Source organism: Chiloscyllium plagiosum, unplaced genomic scaffold (assembly GCF_037043375.1).
Source record: "Chiloscyllium plagiosum isolate Xiang-an unplaced genomic scaffold, Cpla_swu_hap1 HiC_scaffold_6, whole genome shotgun sequence".
Classification (NCBI taxonomy): Eukaryota; Metazoa; Chordata; class Chondrichthyes; order Orectolobiformes; family Hemiscylliidae; genus Chiloscyllium; species Chiloscyllium plagiosum.
Window position 1 is genome coordinate 68,281,669 of NW_028270144.1, and position 19,843 is coordinate 68,301,511.

The 19,843-nt window shown below is 40.3% G+C and overlaps 1 protein-coding gene across 11 annotated transcripts in view; it reads left to right on the forward strand.

Annotated features, from left to right (window-relative positions):
* tenm4 (teneurin transmembrane protein 4) overlaps positions 1 to 19,843 on the forward strand; it is a 2,250,110-nt gene that overhangs the window by 1,099,490 nt on the left and 1,130,777 nt on the right. The window lies entirely within an intron of this gene.

A 19,843-nucleotide genomic window follows, 5' to 3' on the forward strand; every position in this document is an offset into this window, starting at 1 on the left:
TAAATGTTGGAAAAATTGAAGGTGCCAACTCCAAACTCTATTCTTTTGCTTCCGCTCTCCCTCGTCAGTTTAAAAAACAAGATAATCTATTTATAAGCTTTATGCCATGTAGCAGTGAAATGATGTTTCAATTGTACATTTGCACCAACACTAAGTTCAATTTCCACCTTCATTTCATTGCTCCACTTCACCCTCATCCATTCTTTTACCTCTAAAAATCAATTGCACTCATGGCTGATCTTCCATATTCTATCCTGTATAAGCCTAAGGTTATCCAAAACTCTACCGCCACAGTGTTAATTCACACCAAGTCCTGTTCACCTATATACCCAGCACTATTAAGCTTTGGTCGCCATAGACTTTAATTTTGCATGCACCAAATCATTGAATGCTGACAAAGAAAAAGCAACAAATGCCAAACCAGAATTAGTGGGTCATCAAAGTCCATTTGCAGGCATTTGTTTTGAAACCATGCATTAACTAAAAATGTCAAAATTATTAAATAAATAAAGTCATGGAATGGACTTACTTTAAACAGTTTTTATTCCTCATTGCTGTTTGACTAATATGTTCAAAATAACCTGAATTTGCTTAATTTTAATTTCTATATTCTGCTCCTTGGAGTACATCTACAATTTCTAACAGCTAAGGATGCAGTACTGTCCCCCCTGTGGTTCAATGTTAATTAAGAAATGAATAATTAAAACTCAAAGTCAATAATGTCTCATTGCTGTAATTTAAATTTAAATTGATATTGTCTTGTATAGACTTTTAACATTATTTCAATATAGCAAGCACTAATTATTACATTTAATTTGTTATGGTTTGTTTTACTTAATGTCAATTTTTTAAAAAAGAGAAACATGTTGGTACATAGATTTGACATGTTGAACCTTTGAGTAATGCAAATGTACAGAAAACCTTTCAGCATAATACTTTTTAATCAAAAGGAAACTAATTTGGATATTATTCAAAAAGAGTATGAATATTTTCTAGGATGCAAATATTTTGAGATTCTGAAATTCTGAGCCTTTTAAACTCGATATGGCTGAGAGCGCTAACTGGTAATTGAGGGTTAAATATTTCATATTACACAAGATATAATGTTAATCAGAAAATGTATACCTCTTTCAATGGAGTCTCAATTGCCAATGTCAAGATGGTCAACAAAGATGGCTTCCACTTTGGCAAATGCCAATAGCACCAATATGTTTCACCACTGCAGCAGAGAATGCATTTCTGCATGCATAAATGATATCACTGACATGCAAGAAGCCCTCGCCACCCACCGTCTACTTGCAGTTTTGGTATCCATCTGTCCTATCCTTACTCTGCTCACCTCCCACTCCCCATTCTGTTCCACATGACCCCACTCCACATGACCCCACTCTCAGCTCTGATCTCAAACTCCCTTGGCCTTTCCATTCCTAGATCTGTCAGACAGCAATATTATACACATTGTGACCACATGAGCAGAGTGTACACCCCACGTGGTTCTGGTGGCAACAAATGCAGCCTCCACGGAGAAGGATACATCTCCATTCAAAAGCTTGTGGTAGATTTTTAAACTGCCTACACAGTCAGGTTGCATTCCTCACTTCCATTTGCACAATGTATTTTCCATTTAAAAAAACAATTTTTGATCTTGAGATTTTCAAAACTGTGTTAACACGTTGTGAATTTGATATCATGGAAATTTAATGCTTTCAAAGCACACCGGGCCTGTCCTCAGGGTGGTCCACAAGCTAAAAAAATTGCTTAACCTTGTACATAATTCCCCTTTAATTTTTTGACTGCTTCAACTAAATAATAACCAGCAAAGCTATAGCCTTAAATAAGTTAGGTTTACTGCAAAGCAACAGAGGTGATTTAAGTAAAAGTGATAAGATTATTAGCTATAAGTACATGTAAAAAGGTCGACAGTAGATATGGAAAGTACTTATACAAAACAAAGTAAGATCATTCTCAAAGACTGTTAAAGGCCTCTTACCTCCTGATATTTCACTCAGCCAGGTGAAAGAGTTGAAACCTGAAGCCTAATTCAGTGACTACAATAACTCCTGTTGAATAGCCAGTGCATCTGTCTGTACAGGTGGACGTAGCAGGTCAACAGGATTTGGGGACAGAGGGAAAATCTCTTGTTCCTTATTGGTTACACATTTACAGTACTTGCATATTGCCTGGAGTCTTTCAGTAAAACGTTATTTGGCCAAGAACCCTTTCTCTGATGGTGTCCCCGAGTTCTTTCTGGGTTCAGCAGAAAGAGTTCGCACATATCCTATCTTTTAACACATCCAAAGCCAGGTAGCTGAAATCAACCAAAGTTCCATCAGGCAAAGGCAAGCAACTTGTGTTTCCTTAAACCACCAAATTAAAGAATTCTCAGTGAGGCATGGCGAGATTTACCCTGGAATTGTCTGTTAAAAATATAAAATTAAATATCAAAATCATGTGCAGGAAGCAAAATAAAGAGGAGGAATGAAAGGTGGGATTAAAAAGATACTTGTAGATAAAAGGACATTTTTGTTTTTATTCTAATTTTTAAAAGAAGCACAACAATTTGAACCGGAAGAATTGAGGCTTCACAGTTGTGAAATTAACTCCAGCCCAGAGCAGTGTATAATAAATAGCTGTAAATTTGATTACACTGGATGAACCAGTTCTAAATTTATGTTGTATTAATTTGGTACAAAGATGCATTTGGTAGCACCTAACATTGAAGTACCACACTTTACATCTTTCTTGAATTTCAAGGCTAAATGTCTTGACAAGGTACAATTGTAGCAAAGTCTCTGAAAGCACAAGGCAACTTGGACAAATACTTCTGATTTTTATTTTTATTTTTAGCTGTTCATTTAGAGTCACCCAACATTGCTGCCCAATGTACTGCTTAATGTCATTTATTGCTGTTGCACACAATTGCTTTTAGTGTAAAATATGGGCCTTTACATCAGTCAGTACAAGTTGATGGTAAGTTTGATAATATTTCCTCAATTGTTTTACATTGACTGCAAATTAAACTAAAAGACTGCACTCTAAAAACACTGAAATTATACTTAAATTTCCATAACTTAAATAAATCTGTGATCTCTTTTGCATATTTTAAAAGGATAGTGTTATCATTCCATAAATAATGGAGTTTGTTTCTTCAGTTATTTTTATTAATTCATGGGATTGCTTTTTCACTTTTTATTCATGGGATTGTTGGCTGGGCACGCATTAATTGCCCATCGTTAGTTACCCTTGAGAAAGTGATGGTGAGCTACCTTCTTTATCTTCTGCAATCCATTCTAATAGTGAGTGGCTTGGAGGGGAGATTGTTGGTGGTGTTCCTATAGATCTGCTATCCTTGTCCTTCCAGTGATTGTGGATTTGGAAGATGCTGTTTAAGGAGCCTTAATTTCTACAGTGCAACTCCTAGATTGTATTTCCAAACCATCTTTATGATGGAGGGGATGTAATTGATGAAACTGCTGAAAATGGTTCACTCGAGGACTTCACTCAGAGGAACCTAAGGACATTACCACTGGACTCTGAGGCAGGAGATCTGGGCTCAAGTCAAACTTGTTCTAGAGGTATGTTGTGCATCTCTGAATAGTTGTTCAAAAAATATTTACCAAGAAATAATAGGTCTCTTCTGGTGTAATTGTAGTGTCCCTCACTCTAGGACAAGAGGCACAGGTTTAAGTCCTACTTGTTCCAGGGGTGTAATGACATCTCTGAATAGATTGATTAGAAAATATCTACCCTGAGGAACTCCTATAGTGATGTCTGGTAGTTGAGATTGCTGACCTCCAACAACCATAACCATTTTAATTTGTACAAAATAAAACTGCAAACAGCAGAGTGTTTTTCTCAATTCCCATTAACTCTAGTTTTCTTAAGGCTCTCTGATGCTATTCTTGATCAAAGGCAGCCTTGATCACAAGGGTAGTCACTCTCACCTCACTGTCCCTTAATAGACTACATTTATTTGAAAACCGCACAAACTTTGCCTGCTGAAACCTTGGTTTTCTTGTGGGCGAAAGTGATTTGATTGCCAAAAGCCACACAAATCTATACACCACTCAAAGGCAGTCAGTTCAGAATAATTACAGTAATCAGGCCAGACAGTCTATTCAGTTCTAAATGGAAGTATATGAATCGTGCTAATGACTTCGACATAACATTGTCCATGAGAGTATAGTCAAAGTAATCTATAATGTTCAATAGCAATTCATAACTTTAAAATGCAGAAACCATCAATGTTTTCTCAAGAAGTCAAAAAACAAGTATTTGTTAATACTCCAATATAAGCAATTGAAACACAACAAATATGAAGAGTATAATTTATTTTGATTCTAGCTATCTGGAAAGGATCCAAAGTCACATCAGTAAACCTCACACAGTTCTGAACAGTATACTCATTTTCCTGAATATCCTCACTCTAAAAGATTTTTCCTTTTTACAGCAGTCAATTGTTAAATAAGGTTCCACATTGCAATGAAGTTGGTTTTTCAGCAGTCCAACATCCCTGATGCCCTCAAAAGTACCATTATCTCTTCAAAAGTTCTTCCAAGTCTTTCACAGCAACCTCTATTATTTTTGCTTTCATGTCCTCAAGTGGTGTTGTCACCTTTTCTGTCCTCTTGCACCATTTTATTTTTTTGTTTTGTTGATAAGATGTTGCTGGCTCGATCAGAAATAATTCCAAACCCAAACTGCGCTCAGTACACGATTTCAGAGGCATATTTAAGTCAACCATTAAGGACAGCAGATTATGTTTTCTAAAGAACACAGTACAACCTCAATTACCTGAACATCAATTATCCAAAATTCAGATTATCTGAACAAGATCAAGGTCCGATAAAAACGCTATCCATTTTCCAAACAGTACATTATCCGAACTCTTAGTTATCCTAACAAAATACTCCCTGCCACTCTTGTTCTGAAAAGAGAGGTTGTTCTATATTAGTGAACCACTGCACTTAACCTGCATATCTTTGGACTGTGGGAGGAAACCAAACCACCTGGCAGAAACCCACGCAGACACAAGGCGAATGTGTAAACCCCACACAGTCACCCAAGGCTGCATTGGAATTCCGGTCTCTGGTGCTATGAAGGCTGCAATCCAACCACCAAGCTGCTCAGGATTTACTGAATGCTGCCAGCACATTGTGTGTTTCTTCTATCTCTGAAGTGATGTCAAGATCATATTGGCGATGATAAACTGCCAAGGGAAACTTGGAATTTCTTTCTTGGCAGTTTATCAGCTCCTATTCAAGTCTTATCCCTAATTCTGAGGGTTTCTATATCACTTTTAGGAAGTAGTCTAAATTAACTCTTTCCAAAGATGTCATCACCAACTTCCTTATCCCATGTTGTGAGGGTCATTGTTATTTTATTCAACCTGTTCAAGCACGTTATGATACATCTCTAGGGCAAGTGAGACTTGCAGTCAGACCTGGCCCAGAGGTAGTGCACCACAAGTGACCCTGCTGTGAAAGTATTAATCGAAGGCAAATGACCACCACTTATTCTCTTCAGCTTCAATAGTTATATTTAATGATGAAGGAATATTAAATTGCCTTTAACTAGATATTGCAGGTGCAAAAACAAATCATTCACTTTTGAATTGTACTAACTAATGAAAGCTATTACATTCCCAGAGTACAAAAGGGATTGAGTTTTTTTCCCTCACAGAAAATAAGGATTCTTTGCTTAACAGATATAGTTGACAGTTCAAGGCAATTAGCAAACTAAAAAATACTTTCAATTCAAGTCTCTAATTCCATGTAGTTATTAAAACATAAAATTTCTTGAACTCAGACTTTTCAGCACTTTTCAATGACCTTCAGTCACCAAGAGCAGTTTTTCTGAAGCAGCCCTTAATGTTCTCATGGACAGATATTTCAACTGAATTGTTCAAAAGGATAGCAAAGGCAAAATCCAAAAATGTTACTTGATTTGATTTATTGCTGTCACATGTACAAAAGTGCTGTGAAAAGTGTTGTCTTATGTATTTTACAGGCAGATCATACAAGTGCATCAGGGTAACAGACCAGAGTATAGGGTGCAATGTTTTAGCAGCTGAGAAGGTGCAGAGAGAGAGATCAACTTTAAAGAGGTTCGTTCGAAAGTCTGACAACAGCAGGGAAGTAGCTGTTCTTGAATCTGTTCGTACATGTATAAAAACTTCTATATTATCTACTCAGTGGAAGAGAGTATATCTGAGGTAGTAGGGATCTCTGATTATGTTGGTTGCTTCCCCTATACAGTGGAAAAAATAGAAGACAACAACCAAAGAATTCATAAAATTACAATAGGAATTCAATAAACTGATAATTAATTTATTGCATGAAGACCTTAGTGGTTTCCAAATATGCGAAAATTATGAAGATAAAATATTGACTTGGATCCTATTGTTCCACATAATTATAGATCAATCAAATGCTATAAACTAACTTAGCCATTATCTCCTCACTCAGCAGTGATTGTGATAATTATCTCTCAATTTATGGCAATTAGCCTCATCTTTGTATAAACAGGCTTGGATTAGGGATGTCAAATCAAATCAGTGATGGTAAAGGGCAAGTGTTATATGATTAATATAAATTTGGGATTAATAGGTAGAGTATGATCATGGTATTCACTGCTATCAAATGTGACACTAATGTATGGGATGGCTCAAGGAAGAGGACAAGCTCAGGTCATTTGTGCACATTGTCAGTGACATTACAGGTTTGGTCAGAATTCAAGCAGCCAGTGAAATCAGCCTACATTGGAGATGTATACTATTAGTTTATAGAGAAGCAAGTGAAAGCAGCATCCAGCTCAGTGTTATGGACCAGACCAAACTTCAACCCCTCTCCCATCCCCAAAGTATTGTAAGGAAATAGCCTGGACCATAACTTTTAGATCCTTTTAAAGGAGTGTGCTGTGTTCCAGATGTAATTTGGTACCTGGTGGTGAGCCAATCAAAACACACTTTATTCTTCTAACAAAGTTAAAATACAAAAAACAAACTGACATCTTTACGCTGTTGAAATATCTAACAAGATAATGTATTATTTAACCACTAATCATCAACTGTTCCAATATTGGCAGCATCCCATAAACACACCCCTTGGCAAAAATTAAATTCAGCAAAACAGCTATATGATTCTCATATGCTGTCTCTCTCCAGTCCAGAAGAAATAATCAGTCTGCCCATTTTGATTTTTAAGAGGAAGCCTTGCTGTTGAAGACTTGTCTGTTAGGTCAGCAGCCAGCAAAAATCTTCTCAACTGAAAACAAAACTAAAACCCTTCCTGGTTCTTTGAGAGCCTTGACCCTGCCACTCATCATTCTTTTATTTTATTTAAAATTAAAACACTCAGGAAAACTCAAACCTGTTTACCACCTGCCTGTCTGAAGGAGACATTTCCATACCACTGTGACAACACCCTTATGCAAGAGAACACACATCTTAAAGGGACAGTATCATCACAGGAACAATGATGAAGGCCCAGGCAGAGAAGCGCAGCACTGAACTAAATTAACAAGTTCCTGGTTTGTGAAGGCTGGCTTGATAGTTAAAATCCAGACACGATATCCAACAGTTTAAGATCTCAGGAGCAATTGGATCACTAAATGAAAAACTGCAGCTGACCACAGTCCTCTGGTTTTGAAAGCCTACTTGTAACATGAAGAATAGTTCCTGCACTTCACTCAAGCAAAGGTGAAAACCCCAGGATCAGTTGGAAGAATAACTTGCTCCCTTCCTGCCACACCCAGATAGGGCTGAGAGTACAGGTTGAGACAGAGATGACACTGCTTGATGCTATGGCCCTCGCAAATGAGGAACTACCACATCAGCAGAGAATTAAAAAGGAGCCAACACCCAACTCATAGTAACAATGCAAATTGTCACCAAGAAACAAAAGCAGTCAGCTATCAAAGAAAGTGACTGATATTTTTACAGATGGATTATGGGGAAATGTATTGCAATGTAATTTTAATTTTGTTAATAAGTTCTTGGAAGTATGATTTGAAATTATATTTCAAAATTGTAACAAATTTATATCCCTGATTCTCACATTTGTTATTGTTGTTTCCCTTGTTATTATGGGATCTCATGGCTATGTTTATGCTTGATCTTTATAAAAAAGTGACATTACTCTCATTAATTTGTGTGTCATGTTGTCCAAGTAGGACGACTCAGGTGGAGCTCTTCCATTACATGCATTTCTTTTTCCCTCTTTTTGTATTCTCTCTCTTCATTCTTATCTTCTGGCCTCAGCACAGACTCCCAGCCTGGAGATACTCAGCATGAAGCCAGTGTAGAATCGCAGCCTCACAGACTGAGGCAAGGCCAAGAGCAGTCCGGAGGTTAGGTGCCAGTATGGACTGGGTTGAAAGTACTGTTGTTATTCTGAATTTATTATTTTTCTAGTTTATTCCTATGGTTTTGTACTTAAGATGGCATGAACATTTGTAATGCTGGACATTTCTCTATTTTTCTAATTTTTTCCTCCAACAATTTGTACTTAAGAATCTGCACGTTAATACCTTTGAACCTAAGATGATGGCGAAAGTGGTGACTTGTAATCCTTTCACTGTACTCATGCGAGTACATGTGACAAAGCTAATTCTAATTCAAAACATGCTTACATTAAAATTGCATGGTAAATTAACCCTTACTATCTATGCATGGTCAAGTCCACATATTTTATTAATGAATATGAATCAATAATACGGACATTCATGGCAGACATTGAACTACATTAAGTGACTGAGCAACCTTAAGCACAATCTTTTACAAATTAATTTGGCCCATCAAACGTGACACTCAATCTATCTTGGAAATGGGAAAATATCAATAATGTATATAAGGGGAAGCAAGATTAGCACTTGATTGATAAAGGAATTAAAAGAATGCCAGTTAGGATTAGAATAAGTCTGGTGGGAGAAGGCTAGTGTGGAGCATAAATGCCACATACACTAATTGGGAATGGCCTGTTTCTATGACATTAGTGCTTTGTGTCGTAATTCTGTGTATAAAATATACTTGGCAGCAGCTTTATTTTGGCAGTGGGTTTATGTCATAATAGATGGAGAGATAATTTTGCTTTCGTGAGACCGAAGCTAAGAGAAATAATTGAAATTAGAACCTTGACAGTTTGACAATCAGACTTAAATTGGGCACAATTTTGTAAGCTGGTACTACATGTAACCTTACTATCAGTTTTTATTTTGTATACAATTAAGTTAGTTGTTTTGTTTTTTTAATTCATGGGATGACAGGATCACTGGCTGGGTGAGAATTTATTGCCCATTACTAATTGCCCAAAGGGCAATTAAGTGTCAAATATATTGCTATGGATCTGGAGTCACATGTAGGCCAGTTTGAGTAAGGATGGCAGATTTCCTTTCCTAAAAGGGCATTAGTGAACTAGATGGGTTTTTATGACAATTAACAATGGTTACATGATTGCCATCTGTCTGGCACTTAATTCCAGATTTTGAATTCAGATATCAACATCTGCCAAGGTGAGGTTGAACCCATGTCCAAAGAACTGAGGAATATAAGTACTCCTACGGAAAATGTGATTCAGAATTGTCTGACTCACACACAGGACTAGGATTGAAATAAAGGAGCAGATGCTGCAAATTTTCATGTATGCTTCAACAAGTTGTTAATTAAAAGTAATTTTAATTTAAACTATAATATGCAGTGTAATTAGCTCTTGAATATCCTGATAGTTCAGAGATAAAAATAAATCTTTATCTTGAGCCAAGAAAATCAGTAACATCACAAGTTCAGTCCCCAGTCCATATTTACTTTCCTCAGCCTGAATTTCTAGTTATGAATCAGGAGCACAGAGTCAAGAAAATTCTCAACTCCGCAAACCAGACTTGGGAGAAACTGCACCAGATGTTCTCATTGTGGTTTGGATGGTGTGGCAACATTATGGCAGGCCTGTTATTCTTGAAATTGGTTCAAGGCAATGACTTGAGGCTGTCAGGTGTGGAGTTGCGTAAAAGGTCTCCCTCAATAATCCAGAATTTCATCACAGCTGTAAAAATGAAGGCCTTTAACCTTCATAACCCACCAACCTCTCAACCTGCGAATGGACCCTCTGTGTCGATCTGTGTCACTTTATGCTTCCACCAACCCCATGGATTCTCACTATCAACACCCACATGCCCCACTGTCCACCCTCCATTTGCCAATCTAGGCTTTCTATGCACTTCCACAACAGTTATAGTTCTTATACCAACTTGCACCCCACAATCATCCTTTGTCTTTACATCCTCCATACTAATTTACCTAGCTTCCTACAGTAGCAGACTTCAGGATCCATGCTGAGATGAAATAAAATTGTTTTAAATGCTTATTGCTGACATTTTTATTTCAATAAACACTGGTTTAGTAAAAACCATAACATTTAACGTTATTTAAACACTGAATACATACTAAAAGCAAACGTATGAACTCATAGCCCCACATCACAAATTGACAGAATTTTAAAGGATTAGATTAGATTCCCTACAGTGTGAAACAGGCCCTTCAGCCCAACAAGTCCATACCAATCCTCAAAAGAGTAACCCACCCAGACCTATTCCCCTACCTTATATTTACTGCTGACTAACTCACCTAACACTACGAGCAATTTAGCATGGCCAATTCACCTAACTTGCACATCTTTGGACTGTGGGAGGAAACAGGAGCACCCAGAGGAAACCCATGCAGACACAGGGAGAATGTGCAAACTCCACACAGACAGTTGCCCTAGATGGGAATTGAACCTGGATCCCTGGCACTGAGGCAGCAGTGCTAACCGCTGATCCACCGTGCTGCTCCAAGGGATCTGAACAATATGGGCTGCAGAGAGATGTGTAGCAGAATGAGATGGAAATGTTCCACAGGGCCTCTCCAGGTCAGAATTGACTTCCTACATATTTTCTGCTTTTAACAAGCATCTTAGTGAGCTTCTTGCTTGGCATTGCCAAATTGTGAATTATAGAGGATTAAAGGTTGTTAAATACCTTAAGGACCCAACTTAGCTCAGAATGGAAGAGATGGTGGCCTAGTGGCATTATCACTGGACTGTTAACCCAGAGACCCAGTGAATGTTCTGGGGACCCACGTTTAATCCAACCACAGCAGATGGTGGAATTTGAATTAATCAAAAACCTTGAATTAAGATTCTATTAAGACCTTGAATCCAATACCAAAGAACCATTTGTTCACTAATGTCCTTTGGTGAAGGAAACTGCCATTCTTACCTTGTCTAGCCTACATGTGACTCCAGATCCATGACAATGTGGTCAACTTCGTGGTGGTGGAGGGTTGTTTTTCAAACTGGAGGCCCATGACCAGCGGAGTGCCATAAGGATTAATATAAATGATTTGGGTGTGAGCATAAGAGGTATGGTTAATAAGTTTGCAGGTGACACCAAAATTGGTGGTGTAGTGGACAGCGGAGAAGGTTACCTCAGATTACAATGGAACCTTGATCAGATGGGCCAATGGGCTGAGAGATGGCAGATTGAGTTTAATTCAGATAAATGGGAGGTGCTGCATTTTGGGAAAGCAAATCTTAGCAGGACTTATACACTTAATGGTAAGGTCCTAGGGAGTGTTGCTGAACAGTGACCTTGGTGCAGGTTCATAGCTCCTTGAAAGTAGAGTCTCAGGTAGATAAGAAAGTATTTGGTATGTTTTCCTTTATTGGTCAGAGTACCGAGTACAGGAGGGGGAGGTCATGTTTGGCTGTACAGGACATTGGATAGGCACTGTTGGAATATTGCATGCAATTCTGGTCTCCTTCTGGAAAGATATTGTGAAACTTGAACGGGTTCAGAAAAGATTTACAAGCATGTAGCCAAGATTTGAGCTATAGGGAGAGGCTGAACAGACTGGGGCTGTTTTCCCTGGAGTGGAGGCTGAAGGGCAACCTGATAAAGGTTTACAAAATCATGAGGAGCATGGATAGGATAAATAGACAAAAACTCTTCTCTGGGGTGGGGAGTCCAGAACTAGAGGGTATAGGTTTAGGGTGAGAGGGGAAGGATATAAAAGAGACCTAAGGAGCAACTTTTTCACACAGAGGGTGGTACGTGTATGGAATGAGCTGCCAGAAGAAATGGTGGAGACTAGTACAATTGCAACATTTAAAAGGCATGTGGATGGGTATATGAATAGGAAGGGTTTAGAGGGATATGGGCCAGGTGCTGGCAGGTGGGACTAGATTAGGCTGAGATATCTGGTCGGCATGGACCGAAGGATCTGTTTCCATGCTGTACATCTCTATGACTGTACTATCCTCTGGGTAGTTAGAAATGAACTAAAAGTGCTGGCTTGGCCAACTATACACTCATTTCTCATTTATATGTGAGTGAATTTTAAAAGTCAAATCATAGAATCCCTATGGTATGGAAGCAGACCTTTCAACCCAGTGTCCACACCAACCCTCCAAAGGGCATCCCACAGACCCCATCCCCCTACCTTATCCCTGTAACCCTGCTTTTCCCATGGCTAACCCACCTGGCATGCACATCTCTGGACATTATAAGCAATTTAGCATGGCCAATCCATCTAAGCAGCATATCTTTGAACTGTGGGAGGAAACCAGAGCACCCAGAGGAAACCCACACCAACATGGGGAGAACATGCAAACTCCACCCAGTCACCCATGGCTGGAATTAAAGCATGTGTCCAATGATCTGAGAGACAGCAGTACTAACCACTGAGCCAATGTGTCACTTCAGCTTCTAATCTTCCCAAACACAACAAGCATGGTACATGTCAAGAGTTCCAACATGGATGTCAGAGAGGATACCTGATAACTTCAGCTGGTCCCTGGCTGTGAAATGCCTTCACATTTCTCAGGAAATGATCCACGGGCTATGCAATGCAAATCCCTTATACGTAAACATTGGCACCTGATATTTGTCAGCCTCTCACCTCCATCATGGCACCTCTCTGGCACACAGGAAACTGAGTTACACTGTTAGGTGCACTGGTAACAAGCATTGAAGAGCTGCTGCGCATGTATGCATGGTCAGGCATCTGCTGTATAGACTGGTCCAGGCTACTCACTTTGTTTTACTGCTTAGTGTCTACCTCCATGATCACACCATCCATACCTTTCTTTGCCTGATCAAATAACAGTCACATGCTAACCAGGCCTTTATTGTCAGCAGCCCTCAGGTAAGGTGTACGTCTTGCTGTATGGTACCATGCTACATCAATCTCTTCCATGTCTTGTGTACCAGCAGCTTACATGGCTTACATGTGCACCAACAAGCAGCCCTGTCTCAAACTCCATCAGTCAGGGGCCTGGCACAGTACGTCAAGGACAGCCTCTACCACTCCAGGGGTTTTGGTTACAGTTGGATGTCTGGTTGGGGTGTTCTCATGCACAGTCAGTTAAGATGAGTCTGAAAGGTGAGGTTAACACAGTCAGGAATCCGGGCAATTCTCACCCAGAGCTATCTGGTGCAGTCACTCAAAGAGATGGCTGACAGTTAGTCCATAAGGTCAGTTCACAGAATCTAAGTGGAATAGTGATGGTGGTGGTGGGGGGTGGAGGGGGTGTGTGTGGAGGGGGGTGTTGGGGGGGAGGTGTAGACACAGGGACTGCTGCCATGGGAGGTTGAATCAGAAAACTGTTCTTTGGTACTGTGAGCTGCAAGCTGGGATGATATGTTAAGTGATACAAATGGATGTGCAGTAAAGTCTGGATAGGAAGGGGATTGTGTGTGTTTGGGGGGAGCAGTGTATGCCCATGACCAAGGGTACCCTGGATTCAAGTTGGGGACAGTCTATGACCACATCTGTCATGGTCACCCCATTGGCCATGTGTCATGCTCACCTCATGTGTTGGCTGAGGGAGGAAAGGTGGACATGCAAAAATTTACATAGATGGGTGGGGGGTATCTGGGGGGGTGCAAGATCTGTGGGGGAGGACTATCAGGAAGGGGATCTGGATGTTTGAGGTCTCACTGACAGAGGTAGAGGCTGAAAGCCATTTGTTGAAGAACATTCACTGTCACCTTCCATCATGTAGAAAATCAAAAGTGCACAATGGAGAAGACAACAGCTGCTATCACATGGTGGATGGAGTGGGTATCTTGATCTGAGAGAGACAAGGATAGAAGGGTGGCACGGTGGCACAGTGGTTAGCACTGCTGCCTCACAGCGCCAGAGACCCGGGTTCAATTCCCACCTCAGGCGACTGACTGTGTGGAGTTGGCACGTCCTCCCCGTGTCTGCGTGGGTTTCCTCCGGGTGCTCCGGTTTCCTCCCACAGTCCAAAGATGTGCACGTCAGGTGAATTGGCCATGCTAAATTGCCCGTAGTGTTAGGTAAAGGGGTAAATGTACGGAAATGGGTGGGTTACGCTTCGGCGGGTCGGTGTGGACTTGTTGGGCCGAAGGGCCTATTTCCACACTGTATGTAATCTAATCTAAAAAAAGAAGGACCTTTAAACAGGGAATTACATACAGGACACAGAGTTGCAGGGTCCATTATCCCTCATGTGTTGGCTCTCTGTTGGCTGTATACCTATCTGCCCCAGACATTGCTGACTACTTCATTCACAGCACAACGTTTGGACACAGAGACCAGATAAAGAATTGAGATATTGTGGATTGAGGCTCAGTCCCATTGACCTATATATGCCTTGTTCATCTTGTTTCCACATGCTTCAACAGCCTCTCAACATAAATATCAATCTCCATGGTACATCCTTAATGGAGATGAATATAGATATACTAGCTCAGTTACATAGAGTCTCTGCGTAGCTGCACAAACAGCAAAGTCAAACCAGTGACATTTGTTCAAATGTGGCAAAAAAAAATGTATTGTGTATTTTCACCTGTACCACCAAAGTGTCATCAATAGATTTCCTTCTTTTATCTCCCCTCCACTGTGTCTTAGTTAAGCCCCTGATTCTGCAGCTAGGGTGGAGGGAGTGTTGGCCTTGGAGGTTTAGTCAGTTGACCTTGAGGCCAATTCTGTCTGGATGGCCCAGACACGCTGAGGGTCTCCTTGCTGGAGGCAAGCAAACCCTCCTGAGCAGCAATTCCCAAGTGTTGGAGGGAAGAAGGCAGGATGGAGGTGAAGGTGGAGGGCTCAGCCATTCCTGCTTTCTCCCTGTACACATGTACAATGTCCCTGATTGTCAACTTCTCTCCGAGTTTTCTCCAGCTGGGGCTGAGCAGGTACCTGGTCTCCAGCAGTTCTCCCAGTGAAGTGCTCATCTAAATGGGCTCCCACATGCTCATGTACTCAGATGTCTGTATCTGAACTCTGGGTGATGCAGAATGCAGTCTTGCTAATACTTCCTCTAAGGCTTCAGGACTGCCTCTACAGGAGCTGGTCATTTCATCGAGATATGGTGGACATGCTGACAGTACCTACAAGGTACAAGAGAAAGGATTGTATTGTAACATCATCCATGAGGCACACACCCACTGCAGGCCACCATTTACTGACTCTTCAAAGACTTCATTCTGACCAGACTTTTGTATTTTATGCTGAGAACAGAAGGAATGTAACAAAAATGTACCAGGCTGATTCCTGGGAGACCTGCTCTAATTAAACAAAACTTTATAAATACACTTAAGGACTGGAAAAGGTTGGTGCACAAAGGATGTTTTTCCTGGCTCAGGAGTCTGGGATCAGGGGACACACTTTCATAATAAGGGGAAGGCCATTCAAAATTGAAATGGAGGAGGGGTTTTTTTTCACTCTGTTGGTATGGTTTGCAATTCTGTACCACTGAAAAAAGCTTGGTCATTGAGTATATTTGAGTCAGATGCTGGTGACTTGGAGGGATCTCAGGATGCTGTGGGCTAATGGCATTGAATGAAAGGACCAAAAAGGGATTAATGACCAGTGATCAAAACAGTTATAGATTTTATACACATACACACGATTCCACAATAGAGCTTTCTTTTAGACTCAGATGGCCAGAAAGGAAGGGCTAGTTTTCTGTACTTAATAAGACTGATCATCTCAAATATAGCTTTTTCCAGTTACAGATAAAAGGTATGAACTGTCAACATACAACTCTGGAACCCCCTTATTAAATTCCCTGTATAAACTTACGAGAAAAAATGAGTGTTATTAAGATCAGGAAAGACTGGAGAGAAATTTCAGTGATCACTGTCCACACAATTTGTGGAGAAGATTCTTTTGGCTTGTTATGATCTGCTGCTCGTTGATCTTCCACCTGCAGGTATTTTCTCTTGCTTGCAGGAGACACGGGGGTAACCGATTCACACATACAAGGCCTCTGGCTTATTGATTAGGAGCCACACCTTCCAATGCCTGATGGGAGAAATTAAACTGGCCTTCTTTTGGTTGAAGGGTGCCATAGGAAAATGGACAGTTCCTTAATTTTTGGATGTCTGATGGCTTCATTCACATGCACAAGCTGTTCAGCTACTGAGGAACAAATCACATTGATGTTGATAAGCCTGTGTCATCAGCAATTGGTCACTATTCCACAGACCAGCTATTGTTGCTGGCTGAATCTCCCTTCACCCACACATATCCAAGCTTGAGTTCCTCTGTCCATTACTTAAACAGCACTGTAAACAGTAATTGCAATGAAAGGTTCCAAGGCTCCAAAAACCACAAACTCCTTACATTGTGCTGTATAAGATTCGAGGCAGCAGAGAGTTTCCCCCTGGTTTCACAGTGATTAGTGTTTTTTTAGGTCTCCTTAATGCTATGTTCAGACAAAGGCTGCCTGTTTGGCAAAGGCTGCCACCCTTACTTCCATTAAGTTCAGCTCTTTTGTCCCTGTTGGAGCCAAGATTGCAATGAGGTTAAGAATTGGGCTTGGTGGAACTCAAACTGAATGTTAGCGAGTAAATTGCGCAGTAAATGCTGGACTCTTGACAACATCTACCATCATAATGATGATAAAAAATAGACTGACGGGATAGTAATTACCTGGCATGGTTCAATTCTGCATTTTGTGCACATGTACCAAGGCAAATGTTTACATTTCAGGCTAGGTGCCAGTGTTATAACTGACACAGCTTAGCTAGAGGCATGGGCCAGCTCTGGAATACAGGATCCACAGTCTGAGCAATATCAAGTACTTTTAGCCCTTTTTTACCATCATGTGGAATGAATCGAATTGGATGAAGACGATCATTGTGGTGCTGGCCATCTCAGAAGGAGGACATGATGACTCGTCCAATCAGCACTATTAGCTGGAGATGTTTACAGATGCTTCACCCTTATCTTTCGAACATGTTCAGGCCTTACCCCCTCAGTGAGGGTTTGGACTATTTCTGGAACTGCCTCTTCCAGTGAGTTAGAGTCAGAGATGTACAGCACAGAAACAGACATTTTGATCCAACTTATAATGCCAACCCAGATATCCTAACCTCATCTAGTCCCATTTGCCAGCACTTGGCCCATTTTAGTCTAAACACTTCCTATTCATATATTCATCAAGATGCCTTTTAAATGCTGTAATTGTACCAGCCTCCACCACAGCTCATTCCATACACGCAAACCATCCTCTGTGTGAAAAATGTTGCCCCTTAGGTCCCTTTTATATCTTTCCCCCTTCACCCTAAACCTATACCCTCTAGTTCTGGACTCCGCCACTCCTGGGAAAAGACCTAGTCTATTATCCCTATCCATGCCCCTCATGATTTTATAAACCTCTATAAGGTCACCCCTCATCCTCCAACGCTCCAGGGAAAACAGCCCCAGCCTACTCAATCTCTCTCTATAGCTCAAATTCTCCAATTGACAACATCCTTGTAAGTCTTTTTTGAACCCGTTCAAGTTTCACAACATCCTTTCAGTAGGAAGGAGATACTGCACGCAATATTCCAACAGTGGCCTAACCAATGTCCTGTACAGCTGCAACATGACCTCCCAACTCCTATACTCAATACTCTATCCAATAAGGGAAAGCATACCAAACACCTTCTTCACTATCCTATCTACCTGCGACTCCACTTTCAAGGAAAGTGTGGTTCAGTTGTCCGACACCATTCACAGCTGGATGTGGTGGGACTGAAGAGCTAGGATTTAATCCATTTAGGGTCTTGCAGTGCAGTGGTAATGTATCGACCTGAGTCAAGGGACCTAGGTTCAAGTACCACCTGCCCCTTATTTGGGTCATAACATGTCTCAGCATGTTGATTAACACAATCCAGATCTGAACCATTGTTCATGGTACCTCATTTTTGCTGCTCGAAGAGCATGGCTTTTATAGAATCAGGGTTGATTCACTGGCTTGTTAATAATGATAGAGTGGTGGATAAGCTTAGCCATGAGGTTACAAATTATAGCTGAATACAATTCTGCTACTGAATGCCGATAGTGCCTCACTAACTCATTCTGAAGTTGCTGATCTATTTCAAATCTATTCCATTCAGCACAATCACATAAAAAATTGGAAGATATCCTAAATGCAAAATGTCCTGATGTTAATCTGGAAAGTTCAAGTGTCTAAGTGCACTTACCTGCCTACTATTTGTGTAAATACATCTTATTGTGAGTCTTAAGTTTTATTATCTGACTGACTGCAAAACAGAATTATGTTTCAATAGCTGCACCAAAACAATTTTGCGTGTCATGTTCCACAGAGAGAAGAAAGAGCAATGAGCTTCAGCTTAATGGGAATAAAAATAAAATAAAAGACCCAATTTATTTTAGTTGGAGAAGCAGGATATTTCTTCTAGAAAATAATAATTGCCATAAATTACAGACCAGTAAACAAAATAAATGATTTAAAAGAAACCATTTTTGCACCAGTTAGTAGAGCTTTTATCAACCGTATTGCCTCCAATAATTGGAGGATATAGGTTTTGTCATGCTGTTTAATGTATTTCTCATAAGTTAGCTGCAATCTGTGTTGATGGTAATTATTAATATTCAGCTGAAAGGCTTCTAGGATAAAATATATGAAGTGTAAGCATGAATAGGCAAATGGCAAAAATTTGTTAAATTTTGAACAATATTCTTAAATGAAACTACTGTTGCACTCTGTTGGGCAAAAATATTAATATGAAAATTATCCAATAATAGCTGATGAAGGGAGCAAATACATGGTAGGGATGGATTGAAGAGAACTTTTTGTACAACTAACACATTCTGAAGGTATTTGGTATTCACATTGGATGCCAAGATTAAAACATTAATTTGAAAAAATATGTGCTGAAAAAAGTAATTTAAATATATCTTAGCTTCCACCTTCTTACATTAAAGGTATTTGGTTTTATTTCTGATATTAAATTTACTTATCTGCTTTAATTATCAACACATTTACCAAAGATGGCCTGTGTTAGGCACATTGCATAATCCAGTAATGGATGCTGTACACTGAAAAGCCACAACATTTCTTTTGCATTCACCTGATTAATGACCTGATATGCAGGTCATTGGACTCATCCACCGCCAAACCACAACAACCCGACGGTCGGAGGAGGAGCGTCTTATCTTCCGACTGGGAACCCTCCAACCGCAGGGGATGAACTTGGACTTCACCAGTTTCTTCATCCCCCCTCCCCCCACCTTGTCTCAGCCGGATCCCTCCAGCCCGGCACCGCCTTCCTGACCTGCAGTCTTCTTCTTGACCTCTCCGCCTCCATCCTACTCCGACCTATCACCCTCACCTTGACCTCTTTCCACCTATCACATTTCCAACGCCCCTCCTCCAAGTCCCTCCTCCCTACCTTTTATCTTCTCCTGATGAACACTCTCTCATTCCTGAAGAAGGGCCTGTGCCCGAAACGTCGAATCTCCTGTTCCCTGGATGCTGCCTGACCTGCTGTGCTGTTCCAGCAAGAAAGTTTCAACCCTGATTAATAAAGGCAAGTTAGAGTGCAGATTGAT